Genomic DNA, 13,651 nt, shown 5'->3' with positions numbered 1-13,651 from the left:
TTAAAAAGTTCCTTTTCAGATTTTTTAGAAGATATTTTAAACACAATTTTATTATGCTAGTGGTAGCCTTTGTGGTTTTATAGTTTAATGTAACATTCTGAATGCTTTTAAGTTTTGTCCCTATGCCTTGAGGCAACTATGGTTGTGAAGGATGAAATCTCATAAATAATAAATAAACAAATAAATATTAAACAAGAGGAAAGAATGAAGTGCCTTACAAGACATTATTGCATAAGAATACTGTATTTTACATTTATATTGTGCTTTACAGATTTCCAAATGTTTTCATATAGGTTATCTAACTAGAACCAAACTAGCCTGTGGAGGTAGGCAAGATAGATATCATCATTCTCTTTTAACAGATGAAGAGATTGAGGCACCTAGAAGTCAAATGATTAACCAAAATTCACATTGCTGGTCAGCAGCAAAACTGGGTTTCAAATAAGTGTCATTAGATTCAAAATTCAATAGATTTTTATCTATCCTTTACCCTTTAAATTCCATTCAAAAAACCTGAATTGAAAACCTATTATGTGCTACCTACTAAGCCATATATTGGTCATACAAATACAAAAATGAGATTGTCTTATCCCTGAAGCGGCTTATGTTCTAGGGAAAACAAGTAAAAGATAATATTTTTTTTGATGAGACCAGCCAAAATAGCAAAATAGGAGGAAAAAGTGCAGCTCAATTCTTCCCTGTACCCACCACTACTACAAGACAGCCCCATCAACATGCTTGCTCTAATTTGAATCCTCAGAGGAAGGGGGACCTGGGATTCCATCCCCAAGATCAAAGAAAGGTCCTCAACAGAATCAGATCTCCAGTTAGGTGGGGGGTACCTCAGACACAGCTGCAGGATGAAGAAAAGTCCTTCCTCTCCCCCCCATTGGATGAAGGAAAAGACTTTAACACAGTCTGGTTTTAGGGTGGGGCCAGCAGAATAAATGAGATTGGGAGTGATTTAGCTTTAAGACCCTTCCACTGAAGGATAGTAGGTTAGTAAGCTTGCTCCGATTTTGGGAGGGGGAATTTGAGATTTAACTCCCAGTCAAAGGGCAGATCTCCAATGCTTACTCAGAATGAGTAAACAAACAGAATATAATAAAAAGGCATTATGATGCCAGAAATGTCCAAGACACCAATTTGGAAGAGGAGGATAACTCTAAAATGATTATAAGCAAAGTCTCTAAGAAAAACACAGATTACCTATGAATTAAATTAGAAATCCTTTAAAAAATGGTGTAACAGTTTAACAAATGTTAAAAAGTTGGTGTAAATGAAATGAGAGCAATAGACAAAAGTATGGAAAAGAAATGGAGGAGAGACTCAGAAAGAAAACCTCTACATTGAAGCAGAGTAAAGTGAGAACCAGGAGATAATTTGTACTACAACATCAACATCATCTTCAATTAGATAAAGGGCTTCCAAGCATTCCTTACGAAAATAATAAAATTGAATAGAAAACATGAAACAGAGGAGTCAAAAAGAAACATAAAAATATAAATAGAGGGGATGCATTAGAAGGGACTTTTTAAAAAAGGAACTGTCTACATTCTAATGAAGGAAAGCTGAGACAAATGTTCCTTCAGACCCCTATTTTCATCAGGGGTCACAGGAGAAAAATAAACTAGAGAGTCTGGGAGTGATTTTGTTGTGTTTTGATGATGTTGAAAGAATAAAAGAAATAGAAGGGAAAGGTAATGCTATCCTAAGGTGGGGGGGAAGGGTGAAAAAACTTCTTATCTCACATAATCAGGGTACACAGGTAGAAGTCTACACAGATAGAATGGGTAAAAGTGAGCATCACTTGACCCACTTTCATCTTGTTATCTATTTCAATATCATGAATTCCATGAATCCATTGCTGAATCAGGAAGAAGCTTTATTAATGACCTGGCAAGACTGGGGGGAAGGGGGGATATCCTGAATGTGTAAGAGTACACATGTGGGGGTGCATGTATCGACAAAAGCACATCTTTTTATTCCCTATTCTCCACTCGAATTTCCTGCCTGTTTCCCTATTTTCTGGGTACTATAGAGGTTACAGCTTATCCACAGTATCTAATTTCCCCACGTGAGTCTCCACCCCTAATTACATCTCCCACTCCCCACAATTCTGCAACTCAGTCCCTTGCTTGAGAACACTCCTTTTTATGTTAACTTCATAACTGGTTTTCCTGCCAGTTAGTCTATTCACCACCAACAGTGTTTACTTATTCTAATAAAATTCTCTTTTGTTCAACTTCCACCTAGCCCTCAGACTGCATTCCTTAAGGTTTCCACTTGGCTTTTAGTGGAAATAATAATAATAATAAAACCATTTCTCTGACTCCAAACTCTGATTAAGTGATATGCAGAAACAACATCCATATATCCCACAATCTGAAGTAGCCTAAATGATAGAACACACAAAAGAACAGTATAGACATGTATTCTAATAAACAAGGAAACAGGAAGAGAGGAAGGGCAAAATATGAGTAGAGGTAGATTCAAGTAGGAATTAGTCACAAGCAAAAAAAATTCTAATCTTTGAGAAGAATATGTGAACAGGAGGTTAAAAAGAAAAAAAGGACAAAAACCTAAAGAGGGATCATCCAGTATTATACTAATAAAAATACCAAAACATTCCTTTACAGATCTATAAAAATGTAACAATTCATCAGGAGGAAATAAGAAGTCAAGAATCTGAAGGAAAATATTGAAAAGCATGGAAATCAAGTTGGACAAGCAGGATCTGATCTCAAACTATACTCAATCATCAAAACATTGTGGTACAGTTAGTTTATTTGTTTTAAAGGAGAGGTTAATCACTGAAACAGATTAGAGGCAACAGAGCAGGCCCCAATCGTAGCCCCAGTCCTCAAGCTGGGGCCCTGAAGGCAGTGGTGAGAAAAACCCCATAGAAGTGGCACAGCCCAGTTTTGGAAGTCCTGGAAGCACTGAGATTGAAGTGTGCCTTTTTCCACACCGTGCTACATCACAACTGGCTCTTCCACATGATCTGCATCAAGGACAAGTTCAGTCAGAATTTAGGGAGGAAGATCTCCAAAGTCACCTGGGGCCATTTAAGTACTATGTATGCTACATAAGCATTGTATGAGTCTGAGATTCTTCCATGTCCTAATTCTTTCTAACTGAAGAAATTATTCAAGAGGTCAAAGAAGGAAAAGGAATGTTTGAAGGTGAGATGAAGGAAGAAATAAAAGAAGAGGTAGATCCACAGCGTTGTTTTTACATCTTCAGGAGATTTGAGGAAAGGATGTGAAAAGTCTAGTGGCAAAGAGAAAGAAAAAAGTTCATCAGATTCTGGGTCTAAAGAAGGTGCAAAGAAGAATAATGCAACCATATTACAGAAAATGTCTCAAAAGCAACAGCAATCCCTCTAGTTCAGAATAGCTGACCATAGACAAGCCAATACTAATAATTGAGACAAGAATAGGAAGAAAGAAAAAAAATTATGATGTTTACTCTAGTAGAAGGAATTTTTGACAAGTTTTTATTAAATGATCCAAGCTGTTCAGGTGGTAGAAAGAATTAAAAGATTAACATGAGGGGAAAAGCTGAGAAATATAGCCTATACTTGCTAGGAATATGATCTGAATACAGAACAGTCTATTCTGGTGGCAATAAGATATTTGTTGAGCATTCTATCTGAGTTTTGTTTTTTGTTTTTTGTTTTTTTTATTTCCCAAGATAAAATGGCAGATTTGCAAGTGTGAACTTAAGGAACTTAGTGATCATATACATATAGAACGATTATTTATGGATTCTTTATATTTTTAAGTCAAAATTAATTTCTTAGAGATATCCTGAATTTTTATGTTATCAGATTTCCTTGATTTGGTATATGAAGCCACTGTAGGATTAAAAACAACAACAACTAGTAAAACAAATATCATAGTGAGGTAACTGGAGAAACAATTCAAAGAAGACCTCTTTCAAATGTACAATCACCATATAGTAATACATAGTTCTGAGTTAGGAACAGGTAACCTGGTTGTTGTCCTTAGTTCTCAAAGAGGAACAAAATGACAGTTTCCCTCCTCTACTCTCCCTACTGACCTCCCTTGCTTCATTTAAGTCCCAACTAAAATCTCATCTTTTACTGAATGCCTTCTTCAACCCTTCTTAATTCCAGCTCTTTCCCTCTGTTAATTGTTTTCCCTCCCCCCCATGTAGTTTACATATACATATATATTTGTTTGGTTTTTGTGTGTGGATAAGAAAAGAAGGTCACTCAATGACTGATGAGGGAAGGACAGATCTGAATGATTAATAGATTAAATTGATTTAAAAAAAAAAAAACACTAAGGTTATAAGTGTCCTAATGAATTTTTTTTGGTGAGAGCAATTGGGGTTAAGTGACTTGCCCAGTCACACAGCTAGTGAGGTTATGTATTTGAGGGCAGAACTGAACTCAGGTCCTCCTGACTCTAGGGCCGGTGCTCTATCCACCGTGCCACCCAGCTGCCCCTATCCTAATGAATTTTGAGGATCAGCATTATAAATCGCTATCAAAGAGCTAAGTCAGACCACTTTCAAGAATGACAAGTTTTGATCATATGTTCATATGAAGTTTGTTAATCAGTCAACCAACAGTAAATCTAAAAGAACATTGACTTCTATGTCAGCAAATTAATAACAGTAATAATAATAATATCTACCCACTGAAATAAACATAACTCATTTTCTTCAAGACTTCAGTCAAACCTGTCCACTCAAGTTACACGTGGGTTAAACATGCAAATATTTTCTCACTGTATGGTTCATGAGTCTGGGGTCTTGCCTGAATTGCCTTCTACTGCCACAAAATGTGGTAGAACTTCTGTTGTTAACAGAGACCAAACTGTATATTTTGCCTCATTCATGTCTTTTTGGAATGAAGTTTGGAACTATGCTCCCAAAGTTTTTAAATTGTGTCTTTAAATTGTATTTTTAAATCATGGCAAAGCATTGGAAACTAAGGAATTTTTATCAATTGGGGGATGGCTAAACAAATTTATAGCATTCAAATTTAAGGAAATAATAGTATTCTGTAAGAAATGAAGAAAGAAATGTTTACAAAGAAACTTGGGAAGAGTTGTATGAACTGATGCAGAGTAAACTGAGAAGAACCAAGAATGATTTTAAAACTATCTTGTGGTAGGTGGTTCTAGGGTAGACCTTTGATAAGAGGTAGTGATTCAATGATATAGAAGGGAAGAAGGGGAGCATTACAGGTATGAGAGTAGCCTGTATAAAAGCACAAAAGTAGAAGGTAGCATATATAAGGTAAATGTTCAGCCAATACAAAAATATATGAAGGGGGGAAGTATGAGTAATCATTTTGGTAAAATAGATTGGACCCAGATTGAAGGGCTTTAAATGTTAGATAGAGTTGTTTGTATTTGATTCTAAAGCGAATAAGTTATGAAAATGTTTTGAACCTTTTCTGGTCTACTATTTGTGATGTCATAAGATCACAAGCTTAAACAAATTAAAGTTGGTACTTTAGACATCATTTTGTTCGGTATTTTCATTTTGAGGAAGAAAAACAATAAAATAATGAGCCTGGAGTAATGAAGTGACTTTTTAAATGTCATACATATAGTAAGTAGCAGATGAATAATTCAAACCCAGGACATATGACTACAAATCCAATGTTCTTTTCATAAAGCTGCCTTCTCAAATTTAGCTTCTATAGAAATTTTGAACTTCTATCTTTGGAATCAAAATCAATAATGCTATACATGACATGATGGAACTACAACCCTAATACTTTCTTCTTATTTGTCCCATTTAAATGTCATGAAAAAGTAAATATTATGTAATGTTTGTTCCTTAGATAAATTAAATTAAATCTTATTGCATGATACAAGTAAATACTGTCAAATAGTTTTGTTTTGTACTGCCATTCACCTATTCAATAAGCAAAAATGAACTATGAAAACTGAAAGGTACAAAATCTTAAAAAAAAAACTTGAGTAAAATCAAGAAAGGGGACTTCTAAAAGCCTAGTGATTTATTTCTAGAAATCATTTTGAGTATTTCATATTCACACCTAAAACTGAATATATGAATATGTATCTCTCTCTCTCTCTCTCTCTCTCTCTCTCTCTCTCTCTCTCTCTCTCCACACACACACACAACTATGCTACATGCTGGGGATACAAAGAGACAAAAGACAGACTTTGCCTTCAAGGAGTCCGTGATCTAATGGGGGAACAACATGCAAACAAATACATATATACATATATATACATATATACATATATATGTGTGTGTATATATATATATATATATGTACACACACACACACACACACAAATCAAACTATACACAGGGGGAGAAAAAAAGAAATAATTAACAGAGGGAAGGAGCTGGAATTAGGAAGGGTTGGGGAAGGCTTCCAGTAAAAGATTTTAGTTGAGACTTAAATGAAGCATAGTAGGTCAATAGGGTGAGTAGAGAAGAGAGACTGTTCCAGGCATGGGGTCAGCAGAAAAAATACATAGAGCTTAGAAATGTAATGGAAGTATAAGATTGAACTCACTCATATGTTGCTTACATGGGGTGATCATCCCTTTCTCTGCCTGCTCCTAGTTAATTTTGTTACTCATTCTTTCACTCTGTGTTCGAAGGGAATCAAGGAGCACATTCCATTAATTACTAAAATTTCCAAAAATATTTTTCATTAAACAATTGGTTTGACTTTCTACCACTCTGTATTGCATTTTATTTACATAATAAATGGGAGAAAAGTTTTCCCATAAACAAATGCTCGTCTCTCCATAGGTTAAGTCTATATTCTATGATCACAAGGCAATTTGAGTCACAGAAATATACCTGAAACTACACAGCAGTCAGTGTGGTACCATAGAAAGAGCACTAACTCTGGATTCAAAAATGGTTGCTTAACATACCTTTCTGACATTGACCAAAAATCAAAAGAAGACAGAGCCAAATAAAAGGGGTGGAAGGGTTTCCCTGGCCCTCAATGTTCTTTTCTGTAAAATGAAGCCTTTAAGCTAGATTGCTTCTGAGGGCCCTTCCAGATCTAATCTTTTATCCTCAATGAAATATAATCGATATTTTGAACTTCATCTGCAATTTTTCCAGTTGTTACTGATATTCAAATCATTTTTTAAAGTCTTGAAAACAAGATTTAAAACACATGTGGTAGATGGTTATGTAATAGAATAATTTCATAGTTTCTCTTTAGAAACTAGATTCTTTTTTATTAAGTACTGTCATGTAAAATCCTTGTCTTGGTAACATGATCAGTCTTGAAAAGCAAAGAGAGTTTATTTATAAAGATGTCTTTATGATTCAGTATGCAGAATACCATTAAGGATTGGTTTATGATTCAAGATAGCACATTGTATTTATTTGTCTATTGATACAGTTTATGGAGCATGAACCAGATGCTGCAATCTGCTCAAATGAAGTAATAAAGAATATCTTCAGACATTTTGTCATTTTCTTTTGTCTAAGCTAAGTGTGTAAAGATTTAACTCTGCAGGAATACTTTAATTAAGGAATTCATTTAATGTTTCTTTTTCCACTTGCATGTAACAGGTATTCCCTCAGCCAGCTAAAAGAAGAAAAGGATGATTGAGGTTCAAATATGATCTTGAAAGTGGAGTTCAGATGCCAGTGTAGAAGACAAGCAAATTGAAGAAAACTTGAGCTATGAGCCATAGCATAGGGCTCTTAGTCTTATACAATCCCCTTACCCTCATGTCTTTAGTGTAATACCACATGAAGGATTGAGCTTGGAATAAGAGTAATGGGATGAGAGGAAAGAAAATTCATCCAAAGAATTACTAATTCTCTTGATAGACTACTCATTAACTATCAATATGTATTTTTCTCCCTTAAAAAGACCACTCACTTGGGTTTAGTTCTGGGTCCTGGCTCTGACACTTGATAAAGTATAGGAAAATTGATTAGCATTTCAGACTCCCAAGTGTCCTCATTTGTCACTGGAGAGTGCCAGGGAGAGGGAAATAATATTTTCACTATATACCTCATAGGGTAGTTGGGAGGAAAGTACATGGCAATCTCTAAAGCACTATATGAATGTAAACCATTGTTAGCAACTTAGGGAAATTGAAATTTTCCCAATGGCTAGATATCATGCTTATACTACTGTTATTTTAAAAATTGTGCAGTAATTCAAAATTTGATTTTGTAAAAATCTAAATGTGTTCAACCCAGAAGCTTGTTTAAAATATTAAGCCACCAATACCCTAAGGAAATAGGCATTTATAGCTATGAAATCCTGGATATGCACAAGCACAGATTCATGTATTCCAAACATAGATGTTTCAAATAAATAAGCATGTGTTTCTTATTTTAGGTTTAGGTGCTAGGTAGTGTACTGTATTTGTGATAAAGAGCACCTGAATTTGGATCTTGTTAAAGATGCCAATATCTCTCTATTACTGGGCAAGAATTTGCTTAACCTTTCTGATCTGTGTCCTCCTCTGTAAAAAGAGGGGACTGGCCTTGTTGGCCACTATGGTCCCTTCTAACTCTAAATCTATGATCATCTAATCCAAGGGTAACAAATTGATAAAGAAAGTAGCATTGTCAATTACAACTTTTATTTTCTATCTATTCATCAAATCTTGCTCCTCTTATCTCTACGTAATCTCATGAATCCATCAATCAAATGCATGTCTTAAATGAATGTCTTTAAAACCTACTCTGTGTAAAGAGCTATACTAGACACTATGGATACAAATACAAAAGTGAAGAGTCCCAGTCTTCAAAGAATTAGTTCAAAGGCTAGATGGGTGGCATATCAGGTAATCCAGTAAGTTTTAAATGAAATATATGAGATAGAGATGTAAGGCATTTTTCAGGGAAAGAAGCATATTGGGAAAACCATGAGTTGAATGCTGAAGGAAGCTGGGTATACTGAGAAACTATAAAGCTGAGGAGAGAGTATATTCTAAGCAAGAAAAATATCTGATACCCAGTTATGTGAAGGTTGGATTTTAGAGGGGCGGAAAGGGAACCAATTAGGAGACTTTTTTTAATAATCTAGATGAAAATTGATGAAAAACTGAACTTATGTTGTGGTTTTTTGAGTGAAAAGAAGGGGTTGTTTGCCAAAGATGTTATGGAGGCAGATGTGACAAGATTTGGCAACTAAGTAGATATGGAGAGTAAGTAAAATGGTCTAATTTTTGACATGTTGTGTTTAAAATGTCTGCATGACATCTAATTCAGAATGTCTATTATGCAGCTCTTGATGTAGGGCTGCAGGTCTGGAGAAAGATTAGGGCTCAAAATACAGATTTTGGAGTCATCAGAATAAAGAATGTAGTTAAACCTATGTGAGTTGATGGGGTGGGGGGAGAAAAAGAGAGAGAGAAGGATAGAGGGACAGAGAAAGAAGTTGAGAAATGGAGAAACAGAGAGAGACAAGAGACAGAGAGAAACAGAGAGAGAAAAGAGATAGAAATGGGCTTTCCTCTCTGCTGACAATAGTATCTTTTACTTCATGGTTATAAATTGTTTACTATAAATCCGCCCATAATTTCCTCGCCCATCTTTGATGCTTCTCCTCTTCCATAATTTCAAATTTTCATCATTATTATAAAATGTTACTTACTGCTTCAGTTTTGACCACGGCAGCAGTGTAATGTTATGAGATAACAACAACACCACCATAGTCAGACAATCTAATTTCAAGTCCTGGTTCTGTTTTTAGCTACCACTATGGCCTTGGAAGGTCCCCTCTGCCATGAACTTGTCAAATTCACCCATGCTCCATTCCCTAGGGACAAGTTCATGGCAGAGGGGACCTTGGTGCTCATCTAATCTAATGTTTTCATTTTATAAAATAGAAACTGAGACCCAGAGATATAAAGTGATTTTTCCAATAATTGTGGTATAAGCCCTTAACCTTTCATACTTGGACTATTATAATGGCTTTCTAAGTGGTCTCTCTGCTACAAATATGTCCCCAATTCAGCCATTCTTCCACTTAGAAGTCAAAATTATGTCTATAAAGTGCAGGTATGACTATATCACCCCCTACTCAATATACTCTGAAGGTTCCCTATTACTTCCAGGAACAAATAGAAATTCATTTGTCATTCAAACAAATCCCTTGATAACCTGGTTCCTTTTTACCTTTCCACTCTTCTTATTTCTTACATTTCCCCTAAACCCATATACACTGTAATTCAATGACAATGGAAATAGGTTGTGAGCCTAAGTGACTGAAATGATTTTGCTGCCTACCACCATAGGAAGAGGAGAAGGCTGGAGTTGAGGAGAGATAATGATTTTGGTTTGGGATATGTGGAATTTATTATGTGTATGGGACATCCAGTTTAAGAGGTTCATCAGACAGTGAAAACATAAGTTTGGAAATTAGGAGAGAAGTTAGTGTTGGATAAGTAGAACTGAGAATAATCATCATGGAAATAATAAATTCATGGGAGTTGATTTGATATCACCTAGTAAAGTAATAGAAAGAGAAAAGAGAAGATAGCACAAGGCAAAGTCTTTAGGGTTATTCACTATTAGCAAATATGATCTGGATGAAGATCCAACAAAGGAGATTGAGAAGTTGAGGGCAGAGAGGTAGCAGCAAAGCAAGGATAAAATGGTATCCTGTTCTAAAACTAGAGAGAAAATAGAATGAAAGATAGGCCTCCCACTCCTGCTTAAAGACCAGAAGTCTGGACCTTATAATTCTCTTTCCCTTCTCTCAAGATGGTGGACAAAAAAACTCCAAAGGAACCAAAGGAAAAGAAGGTCCAAAAGGAAAAAAAAAAAGAACAAAAAAAGAAGATGTGGCTGAAAAGGTGGTGAAAAAGCCACAAAAGCACTGCAATCAGAACTTAGCCTGGCCCGAGAGACTGGTAGATACTTGAGGTCTGCAATGTATTCTTGGCAAGCCATGTACAAGCGGAAATGTGCTGCACCAAAAACTGAAATGAAAGGAAACAGAGGTCCCTATTACTATCGCAAATCCAGTTGGTGATGATAAGAATGGAGGAACCCATGGGGTAAAGATTCGCAAGATGCCAAAGTATTACCCTACTGAGAATGTGCCTAGAAAGCTCCTAAGTCATGGCAAAAAAAGCCCTTCAGCCAGCATGTGAAGAGACTTTGATCTAGCATCACCCTGGGCATGGTTCTGATCATGCTTACTGGCTGCCACAGGGATAAGCGAGTGTTTTTCCTGAAGCAGCTGGCTAGTGGCTTGCTATTGGTAACTGGACCTCTGACCATCAACCGTGTTCTTCTGAGAAGCACCCATCAGAAATCTGTCATTGCCACCTCTACCAGGGTTAATCTTTTAGGTGTAAAAATTCCAAATCATCTTACTAGTGCTTACTTCAAGAAGAAGAGACTCTATAAACCTATAAACCAAGAAGTTGAGATTTTTAACACAGAAAAAGAGAAATAAGAGATTAGGAGCAGCACAAAGCTGATCAAAAAACAGTGGACTCTCAGATCCTGCCCCAAGTCAAGAACATTCCTCAGCTCTTTGGCTACTTTCTGTATTTTCTCTCCCCAGTGGAGTTTATCCTCACAAACTGGTGTTTTAAATGCTTTGCACAGAACTCTTATTAAAATATCTGGAATAACTAAATAAAAGAGAGAGAAAGAGAGAGAGAGAGAGAGAGAGAGAGAGAGAGAGAGAGAGAGAGAGAGAGAGAGAGAGAGAGAATGAAGGAGAAAAGAGTGACTGACAAAAGGCTACAAATAGGTCAAAAAAATATGAGGATTGACAATTGGTCAATAGGTTTGCCAGTTAAGAGATCACTGGCAACTTTGGAGAGAGGAATATCATTTGAATAATAAAGTAGGGAGTTAGATTCTAGATAACTGAGAGAGAGAGAAGAAAAGAAATGGAGGTATTTATTATAGATGACTTTCTCAAAGAGTTTAGCCACGAGAGAAAGGAGAGATATGGGATAAGTAGATATCTAGCAGGAATGGACAAATAAGTGAGGCTTTTTATTAATTTTTTTGATGGGGGAGACATGGATATGTTTATAGCAAATACATATGCATTCAGTAGATAAGGAGTAATTAAAGAGAAATTGTGGATCAAACTTTCTGCTGGAGAAGATGAGATTCAATTGGGATCATTTGTGCATGTAGCTTATTTCATACAAATAACAGTACCTAAATTAATTCACTTATTCAGTGCCATAGTAATTAAACTGGCAAAGGATTACATTTTAGTTCTTGGAGTAGTAATAATTAAATTCATCTGAAGGAACACCAATCTAGGATCTCAAGAAAAATAATGAAATAAAAGTGAGAAGAAATGGGATAGAGCAATACCAGATCTCAAAACATACTACAAAGCATTAACAAAATGACTTGGTACTCAACAGATTTGAAACAGATTTGGTACAAAACATACAAGAGAAAAAGAATCTGTTAGCTTACTATTTGATCAACCAAAGGGTCTCAGCTCAGCCCCTAAAGTAAAAACTCAGTACTCAACAAAACTTCTGGGAAAACTGGAAAATAGTCTGTCAGAAATTAGATTTAAACTAACACCTCACAACATATACTAAGATAAGCTCCAAATGGATATATATGTGTGTGTATAGATATGTATATATACACATATACATGCATACATGAGCATATGTACATACATGTATTGGTGTATGTATACATATACACATACATCTTTTAGTGTATATATATATATATACACATGTGTGTATTGGTGTATGTATATACATATACATACATACACACATACCTACATATGAGGAAGCAATTACCTCGCAGAACTATGGAAAGAGGAAAGGATCATAATCAAACAGAGATAGAATAGATAAGATCACAGAAGATAAAATGGAAAATTTTGATCACACAGATATATATGATCCCATAAATATATATATATATATATATATATATACACATATATGTAACGTAAGTACAGCCATTTTATTAGTTTAAATGAAATAAGTAAAATGTAGTTATATAAACAAAATTTGACTTCCAAAAGGAATGTGACTTCATTTTGTATTGTCACTTCCCTTGATCACAAAGTCTTGGGGAAAAAAATCAGTGTCACAAAGTCATGGGAAAAATTAATTTTTTTGTCTTTGTATCTGCTTTGTAAAATTCAACAAGCAACACTTACAAATTTTTGTTTGTATCACTGAAAGTATATTAATGATTTTTGTGGGAACATTCCCTATTTTTTCCTCAGTGATTTCTCAGTTAATCAATTGATGGGGTTGAATAAAATTAATCTGTGTGTGCATTTAAAGAATAATTATGTTAAAGGGACAAAGTAGGAATTATGTCTACCAAAGTTATTTGTTAGAACAAAACTAATATTCATAAGAAAAGTAGAAATAGTATAGATTTGAGAAATTGAATTAATGCAGTATCAAAATACTCCTTTGTGACTAGTGTCTGAAGGCTTTGGGTTACCCACATTACCTGAATAAGGCAAGCAGTTCCTAAATACATAAGAAAAAAAATAACTCAGGAGCTTTATAAAGCGTGAGACTATGATTTAAAACAAGCAAACAAAAACTGAAAAATCATGGAGCAACTGTGGGCAAGATTCCTTATCCTCTGTTCCCCTCACTCACCAGTCACCTCTCCTCTGCAGATGGAGAGCAGATCACCTAGGAACTTATATGTACACACTCAT

General features: G+C 35.3%; 1 pseudogene; it reads left to right on the top strand.

Moving 5' to 3' along the window:
• Window positions 1–11,561, top strand: part of LOC114038421 — a 109,283-nt pseudogene extending 97,722 nt beyond the window's left edge.
• The last annotated feature ends 2,090 nt before the right edge of the window (window positions 11,562–13,651 follow it).

The sequence above is a fragment of the Vombatus ursinus genome, unplaced genomic scaffold, assembly GCF_900497805.2.
Source record: "Vombatus ursinus unplaced genomic scaffold, bare-nosed wombat genome assembly UNPS02011014.1, whole genome shotgun sequence".
Classification (NCBI taxonomy): Eukaryota; Metazoa; Chordata; class Mammalia; order Diprotodontia; family Vombatidae; genus Vombatus; species Vombatus ursinus.
The sequence above is the reverse complement of the archived record's forward strand: the minus strand, read 5'-3'. Positions and strand labels throughout refer to the sequence as shown.